Here is an 8,972-nt window from a genome sequence, read left to right as displayed (position 1 = left end):
AGATTCCCAGTGCTGTCTGATCAATAGTTGACAGCACTGCAGATTCCCAGTGCTGCCTGATCAATAGTCTACAGTACTGCAGATTCCCGGTGCAGTCTGATCATTAGCCTACAGTACTGCAGATTCCCGGTGCTGTCTGATCATTAGTCTGCAGTACTGCAGATTTCCAGTGCTGTCTGATCATTAGTCTACAATACTGCAGATTCCCAGTGCTGTCTGATCAATAGTCTACAGTGCTGCAGATTCCCGGTGCTGTCTGATCATTAGTCTACAGTACTGCAGATTCCCGGTGCTCTCTGATCATTAGTCTACAGTACTGCAGATTCCCACTGCTGTCTGATCAATAGTCTACAGTACTGCAGATTCCCGGTGCTGTCTGATCATTAGTCTACATTACTGCAGATTCCCAGTGCTGTCTGATCATTAGTCTACAGTACTGCAGATTCCCAGTGCTGTCTGATCAATAGTCTACAGTACTGCAGATTCCCGGTGCTGTCTGATCATTAGTCGACAGTACTGCAGATTCCCGGTGCTGTCTGATCATTAGTCTACAGTACTGCAGATTCCCGGTGCTGTCTGATCATTAGTCTACAGTACTGCAGATTCCCGGTGCTGTCTGATCATTAGTCTACAGTACTGCAGATTCCCAGTGCTGTCTGATCATTAGTGAACAGTACTGCAGCTTCCCGGTGCTGTCTGATCATTAGTCTACAGTACTGCAGATTCCCGGTGCTGTCTGATCATTAGTCTACAGTACTGCAGATTCCCGGTGCTGTCTGATCATTAGTCTACAGTACTGCAGATTCCCAGTGCTGTCTGATCATTAGTCTACAGTACTGCAGATTCCCGGTGCTGTCTGATCATTAGTCTGCAGTACTGCAGATTCCCAGTACTATCTGATCATTAGTCTACAGCACTGCAATTCCCAGTGCTGTCCGATCATTAGTCTACAGTACTGCAGATTCCCAGTGCTGTCTGATCATGGGTCTACAGTACTGCAGATTCCCGTTGCTGTCTGATCATTAGTCTACAGTACTGCAGATTCCCAGTGCTGTCTGATCATTAGTCTACAGTACTGCAGATTCCCGGTGCTGTCTGATCATTAGTCTACAGTACTGCAGATTCCCGGTGCTGTCTGATCATTAGTCTGCAGTCCTGCAGCTTCCTGGTGCTGTCTGATCATTAGTCTACAGTACTGCAGATTCCCGGTGCTGTCTGATCATTAGTCTGCAGTACTGCAGATTCCCGGTGCTGTCTGATCATTAGTCTACAGTACTGCAGATTCCCGGTGCTGTCTGATCATTAGTCTGCAGTACTGCAGATTCCCGGTGCTGTCTGATCATTAGTCTACAGTGCTGCAGATTCCCGGTGCTGTCTGATCATTAGTCTACAGTACTGCAGATTCCTGGTGCTGCCTGATCATTAGTCTACAGTACTGCAGATTCCCGGTGCTGTCTGATCATTAGTCTGCAGTACTGCAGATTCCCGGTGCTGTCTGATCATTAGTCTACAGTGCTGCAGATTCCCGGTGCTGTCTGATCATTAGTCTGCAGTACTGCAGATTCCTGGTGCTGTCTGATCATTAGTCTACAGTACTGCAGATTCCCTGTGCTGTCTGATCATTAGTCTACAGTACTGCAGATCTACAATACTGTTTGATTGAAGCCTTCTGGTTGATCAGCATACACATAATGGCCAGCACCTCAAATAGCCTACAAAACAAAACATATATGTTAATGTTGACAAAGTCTGTTGAACAATTTCTCGCATTAACATTTAATACAATTTTACATAAAGCTTCCTATCACTTTTTTTTCAAATAAAAATATTCTTACCCTAGATTATTTGATGTCATGGGTGAATCTCAACCCTCCAAAGCTTTCAGATTGTCCATCTATCCTTTGAGATCTTTGTAAGTTATTGTAGTACTGCCAGATAAACAATCAGCAAGTACTGCTTGTTCATTGCTTTTACACACTGGACTGCCCTGTTCCTCAAAAAATTACAGTTCAGTCCTCGAAGAGATAAAACATCCCAGAAACCCTGATGTTAACAAAGAACAATGAACAGTACAACACAGGAACAGGCCATTCGGCCCTCCAGGCCTGCACCGATCTTGATGCCTGCTGAATCTAACACCTTCTGCACTTCCCTCTATTCCCTTCCTATTCATATATTTGTCAAGATGGCTCTAAAACGTCGCTATCGTATCTGCTTCCACCACCTCCCATGGCAGCAAGTTCCAGGCACTCACCACACTCTGCGTAAAACATTTGCCTCGCACATCCCCTCTAAACTTTGCCCCTCGCACCTTAAATCTATGTCCCCTAGTAACTGACTCTTCCACCCTTGGAAAAAGCTTCTGACTATCCACTCTGTCCATGCGTTCATAACTTTGTAAACCTCTATCATGTCGCCCCTCCACCTCCGTCGTTCCAGTGAAATCAATCCGAGTTTTTCCAACCTCTCCTCATAGCTAATGCCCTCCAGACCAGGCAACACCCCGGTAAACCTCTTCTGTACCCTCTCCAAAGCCTTCACGTCCTTCTGGTAGTGTGGCGACCAGAATTGCACGCAATATTCTAAGTGGGTCCGAACTAAGGTTCTGTACAGCTGCAACATGACTTACCAATTTTTATACTCTATGCCCCGACCGATGAAAGCAAGCATGCTGTATGCCTTCTTGACTACCTTATCCACCTGCGTTGCCACTTTCAGTGACCTGTGGACCTATCCGCCCTAATCTCTCTGCCTGTCAATGTTCCTAAGGGTTCTGCCATTTACTGTATACCTCCCACCTGCATTAGACCTTCCAAAATGCATTACCTCACATTTGTCTGGATTAAACTCCATCTGCCATTTCTCCACCCAAGTCTCCAACCGATCGATATCCTGTTGGAACCTCTGACAATCCTCATCATTATCCGTAACTCCACCAACCTTTGTGTCGTCTGCAAACTTACTAATCAGACCAGCTATATTTTCCTCCAAATCATTTATATATACTACAAACAGCAAAGGTCCCAGCTCTGATCCCTGCGGAACACCACTAGTCACATCCCTCCATTCAGAAAAACACCCATCCACTGTTACCCTCTGTCTTCTGTGACTGAGCCAGTTCTGTATCCATCTTGCCAGCTCACCTCTGACCCCGTGTGACTTCACCTTTTGCACCAGTCTGCCATGCGGGACCTTGTCAAAGGCTTTACTAAAATCCATATAGACAACCTCCACTGCCCTTCCCTCATCACTCATCTTCGTCACTTCCTCAAAAAAGTCAATCAAATTAGTAAGACACGACCTCCCCTTCACAAAACCATGCTGTCTCTCGCTAATAAGTTTGTTTGTTTCCAAATGGCATTAAATAATGTCCCCAAGAATCCTTTCCAATAGTTTCCCTACCACTGACGTCAGGCTCACCAGCCTAGAATTTCCTGGATTATCCTTGCCACCCTTCTTAAAAAAAGGAACAACATTGGCTATTCTCCAGTCCTGTGGGACCTCACCTGTAGCCATTGAGGATCCAAGATTTCTGTCAAGGCCCCAGCAATTTCTTCCCTTGCATCCCTCAGAATTCTACGGTAGATCCCATCAGGCCCAGGGGACTTATCTAACTTAATGCTTTGCAAGTATTAAAATGCAAAACAAATAATCTAACAGTGATCAAATACAGTTATGTATTTATTGAACATCTTTCTTCCAACTCCTTGAGTACATAAAATTAAAGATCCCAACTCTAGGAACCAAAATAAGTTTTTGTTGATAACTTATAAATACACACAGTATTTATTTTTTCTGTCAGAAATATCAGCCTGTCTCTTCTGAGACTTTCAAACAACTTCTTGACTCCCTCATGATTTTTACGCAGTCTTCTCATGAGATTATCCATTTTCTCTCCACAAAGAAAGACTTGCTCTTCTCGAGCACCTTTCACAATCTCAGGACGTCCCAAACCACATTCCACCCAATGAAGATCTTTGTGAATTGTCATCACTGTTGTACAGTAGGAAACACAACAGCCATTGCCCACAGCAAGTTCCCACAAACAGCACTGTGATAATAACCAGATAAAACAGAAACAAATCGTGTCAAACCATAGTTTCGTTTAGTTTAGTGATGCACCACTGAAACAGGCCCTTCGGCCCACCGAGTCTGTGCCGACCATCAACCACCCATTTATACTAATCCTACATCCCGACCACCTACCGAGACAAGGGGCAATTTATAATGGCCAATTAACCTACCAACCTGCGTGTCTTTGACATGTGGGAGGAAACCGGAGCACTCGGAGAAAACCCATGCAGACACAGGGAGAACTTGCAAACTCCACACAGACAGTACCCAGAATTGAACCCGGGTCGTTGGAGCTGTGAGGCTGCGGTGCTAACAACTGCGCCACTGTACCGCACAAATAGATTAAAATAGATTAAAAAGAAAACTAATAACCTACTCCAACGAGGCACCCAATCAGCAGTGAGGTGAACATTGGATGTGGTAGTCTCAGTTACAGACATAACAGGTCAGTCGTCCCATTCACAGACAGAGCAAGTAAGTAGTCTCAGCTACAGGCAGAGCAATTAAGTAGTCTCAGTTCCGGGATAGCAAGTAAGTAGTCTCAGTTACAGACAGAGCAATTAAGCAGTCTCAGTTACAGACATAACAAGTAAGTAGTCTCAGTTACAGGCAGAGCGATTAAGTAGTCTCAGTTACAGAGATAGCAAGTAAGTAGTCTCAGTTACAGAGATAGCAAGTAAGTAGTCTCAGTTACAGACAGAGCAAGTAAGTAGTCTCAGTTACAGAGATAGCAAGTAAGTAGTCTCAGTTACAGACAGAGCAAGTAAGTAGTCACAGTTACAGAGATAGCAATTAAGTAGTCTCAGTTACAGACAGAGCAAGTAAGTAGTCTCAGTTACAGAGATAGCAAGTAAGTAGTCTCAGTTACAGAGATAGCAAGTAAGTAGGCTCAGTTACAGACAGAGCAAGTAAGTAGGCTCAGTTACAGACAGAGCAAGTAAGAAGTCTCAGTTGCAGACAGGGCAAGTAAGTAGTCTCAGTTACAGACAGGGCAAGTAAGTATTCTCTGTTACAGACAGGGCAAATAAGTAGTCTCAGTTACGGACACAGCAAGTCAGTAGTCTCAGTTACAGAGATAGCAAGTAAGTAGTCTCAGTCACAGACAGAGCAAGTAAGTAGTCTCAGTTACAGACAGAGCAAGTAAGTAGTCTCAGTTACAGAGATAGAAAGTAAGTCGTCTCAGTTACAGACACAGCAAGACAGTAGTGTCAGTTACAGAGATAGCAAGTAAGTAGTCTCAGTTGCAGACAGAGCAAGGATGTAGTCTCAGTTACAGAGATAGAAAGTAAGTAGTCTCAGTTACAGACACAGCAAAAAAAAACAAAAGGTCTTATAAATTGTCATGTAAAAAAAGAATACAGTCAACAGTGGAAGGCTGCAGGACCGTCCTCCACTGGTTGATTGTCCTTCCAGCTACGCTGAAGTTCCTCTCCCTGACGCTACAGCTCGCCGGAATGCAAAGTATACTTCTAGGCAGCCTGGTCAATTTAGGGTATGTACCACTGTGTTCCTTCCACCAGCCCAACAGATCACGTTCGTTTTCCATCGCCAACACAGCAGGTCTCTGTGCTGTGTACTGCTGCACTTCATCATTTGTGTCTATTTCTTCATGAACATTCTTCCATTCAGCAAATGCAGTCACTGCTTTTTTGGCAGCTGTAGGTTCATTATCAACCACTGCCGTTTCCTTCACCAGGTCTTCTGTTTTAATGTTGTTGATAAGTCTGCGCACTTCAAAATAAACTACTTCCCTGTCATGGCTGGATAACATTCGTAGCTGATTAAATTTAGGCCAGAGGAACGTTGCTATTTTGTGCTCGTCATTTATTTTAACTTTCTTCAGAAGCCACCGTCTGTGCCGTTCCCTGACAACTGCTTGCATTGGAGTATCTGAAGAATGTGGCATACAGGGACGTTTAAGTTTCTCAAACCACGGAATTACCAGGTTCAATGTTGGATATTGGTTTCCCTCCATTTCCCTCTGAGCTTCATAAAATGGTCGGAGGAAATCCACCAAAAACTGCAAGACATCAGGGGTGATATTTTCCAGCCTGGAGCTTTCCCCATGCTGTTCCAGTTTCTCGTGCAGCTCATGATAAATATCCTGAATTGAATTCAGTGTCAGATACACAGCACTGTACCTCGTTTCTTCTATTGGATTTAAAGTTTTAGACAACTGTGCAGCAAGACCAGACTGTTTAATATATGTCACCAAGTCTTTGGCATGATGTATAGTTTCTACAACATCCGGAGCTTCAGAAGCGAATTCCTTTGGATCAAGTGAATGTTGAAGGACCGTGTTATATACATGGCACTGACAATCCAGACGTCGATATGGTCTAAGATCAAACACTATGTTGGTGCCTTGATCTGTCACCCAGACGAGTTTATATAAATTTGCTGGGTCGAATCCAAATGTATTCACGAGCAGAATTAAAATCTCCTGACTGATGTTTTTACCAGTTTTGACGTCCTCCAGTGGAAACATTGCTGTTGTTAAAACTTTGGCATGAAGTTTTAAATCTACTGTGATGTAATGACAAGTTATCGACATATAATGGATTTTATTGTAGTCGTCCGTCCACATGTCAGTTGTCATTCCCACATTCACATCCTTCAGTATGTCAGTAATCTGAGAAATTAGTTCTTTTCTCTTTTCTTTGGCCACATCACGACACCTTCGTGAAACTGTACTGGATTTGGTAACACACTTGATGCTGATACTTGACCATATGTTGCACCCTCATTGATAAGCTCTTGTGCTAGCTCAACAAACCCTTCACCAGAGACAGTTTGGAAAGATCGAATATCTTTGCAACAGAAACTCACGCATTTGTCTATAATTTCTGATTTCTTGTGAGTGGGTATGCTTTCTTTTGTCCGTGCAAAGGAAGTTAAGTCTGACCGACTTGGCCCTACTGTGGGTCGAGTACATCCTTTTACAGTGTGCCGCTGCAAAGATGAATTTCCTGTCTTTTTGCTGTGATACTTTCGTAGAAGTTTGCAAGATTTACATTGTACAAATCCACTTGAACTTTTACTATTGCGGAAAACAACAACATTGACATGTTCCCACACAGAAGATTTACGTTTTCCAGCTCCAGGACTTTCCACTGCTAAACATTCTCCAGTCGACAGCACTTGTTTTACATCCATAGTGTACAGTAATGTAAAATCACCTTTGGACACATGTAGTCGGGTCTAGTCGTGTTTGGGTCAGGCAGCCAGGCTTTAAGTCAGATTTCTACTTCCAAGTCCGATTGTTGAAGGGAAAACAAGCAGACACTGTTTAAAATGTGTCCTTAAACTTCTCACCTAGTCATTAAACAATCGCCGCATCGTTAGTGCGGCCTTTTTTTTCTGCTGTTCACTGTCCAATAACAATGAACAGTGAGACTCTGGATCTGAACCAGGAACATTCATTACAGTTTGGAGACAGAAAGCAGCAATGATTTTCAATAGTGAGTACTTCTCATTCTGTCTCTCTCACCCTGTCCAGACACTGCCTGAGAAATACCTCTCTCTTCCCCCCGACTCACTCCATGTCTCAGGACCAGTACCTGCTCAAGGCCTGCGACCAGACCCGAACCCGACAGGACCTGACGACATGTGTCGGGTTTGGGTCGGTCACTCTTCCGGGTCGAGCTCTTGGGCTCGGGTCTGACAAACACAGCATTAATCGGACTTGAAAGGTTGTTTAAAAAGATGAAGATTGGAGCCACGAAGTCAGTGATTGTTTGGTCATGAGTTAAACAGAAACCCATGGAGTTGTGTCCAGACAGGTTGTGCCACACTGTACCAGTATCTGTATTGCTTAAACTAAACACAGCAATTGCCCGGAGGCTCAGTAAGTATCATTTTCCATTACCTGGACTCCTGCTTTACAGGTTGAAATACTTGCTGCAAGTTTATTCAGTGAGCAGCTGAGATGCAAAGAGCAGTGATTATTACAAAATGATTATAAAATATACAGTATTTATATTAAAAATATAACCTGTTCACTGTCAGGACTCTAGTCTGGAAACACACACATTACCTGACCGAACCACAGTGGACCCGAACCCGACCCGACCATCCCTTCACTTCCCTTCCTGACACCCAACCTGCAAGAAGCTGCAGCGCATGCGTGGAGGGCAAAGTGAAGGCACCGGCTCACTGCGCAGACTCAGTTCCAACCCAGACTCCCAGCTCCGGTCAGTTTATTTAAATTTCAATACTGACCAGCAGAGACTGACCGAGTGTGTCCGACCCGAACCCAAACTGGACCCGAGTCCGAAAGCCGGAGCCGCAAGCTGGGACCGAGCCGAGGCGGACACATGTGCTCGGGTCCCGCTCGGGTTGGAGTCGGGTATCCAGGCCTCCAGTGCACATTCCACACAGTCCCCGACTCCCGCTGAACTTCCCCGCTATTCAATGTTAATCTCTGAATACATCTGCAGACTCGCTCCCCAAACCTGGTGTTGTTGCTGGAAGCAGATGTTGTTTGTTCACTTACCCCGGGACCCGGATGTCTCCATTCACAGCTGATTTAAACAATCTTCCGCTCACTCACTGAATGACGCTCAGAGACAGTGTTGGGGGCAGGGGAGCACATGCGCTCTTCTCCTCATGATGACGTCACAGTGGGCTGTGTTATATCGCGCGTGCGCAGCTCTCTGCAACAAAAAGCAATGGGAACTTTCCCCATTTCACCCTCATCAATGTGTGAACAATGAAACTTAACATGGGGTTAGGGTGGAGGGAGGGTGGGGAGGGGTGGAGGGAATCTATAACCTAGAAAGCCGGGAGCTGATCCCATTTAGATGTTCAAATTGCCGTCTCTCCCTGCAGGGTGTTTGTTATTATTGAGACCCCCCTCTCAAAACAGTCCGACAGAAACATGGGAGGAAGGAGGGAGT

The sequence above is a fragment of the Heterodontus francisci genome, unplaced genomic scaffold (genome assembly GCF_036365525.1).
Source record: "Heterodontus francisci isolate sHetFra1 unplaced genomic scaffold, sHetFra1.hap1 HAP1_SCAFFOLD_275, whole genome shotgun sequence".
NCBI classification, from domain to species: domain Eukaryota; kingdom Metazoa; phylum Chordata; class Chondrichthyes; order Heterodontiformes; family Heterodontidae; genus Heterodontus; species Heterodontus francisci.
Note: the sequence above shows the minus strand (reverse complement) of the source record.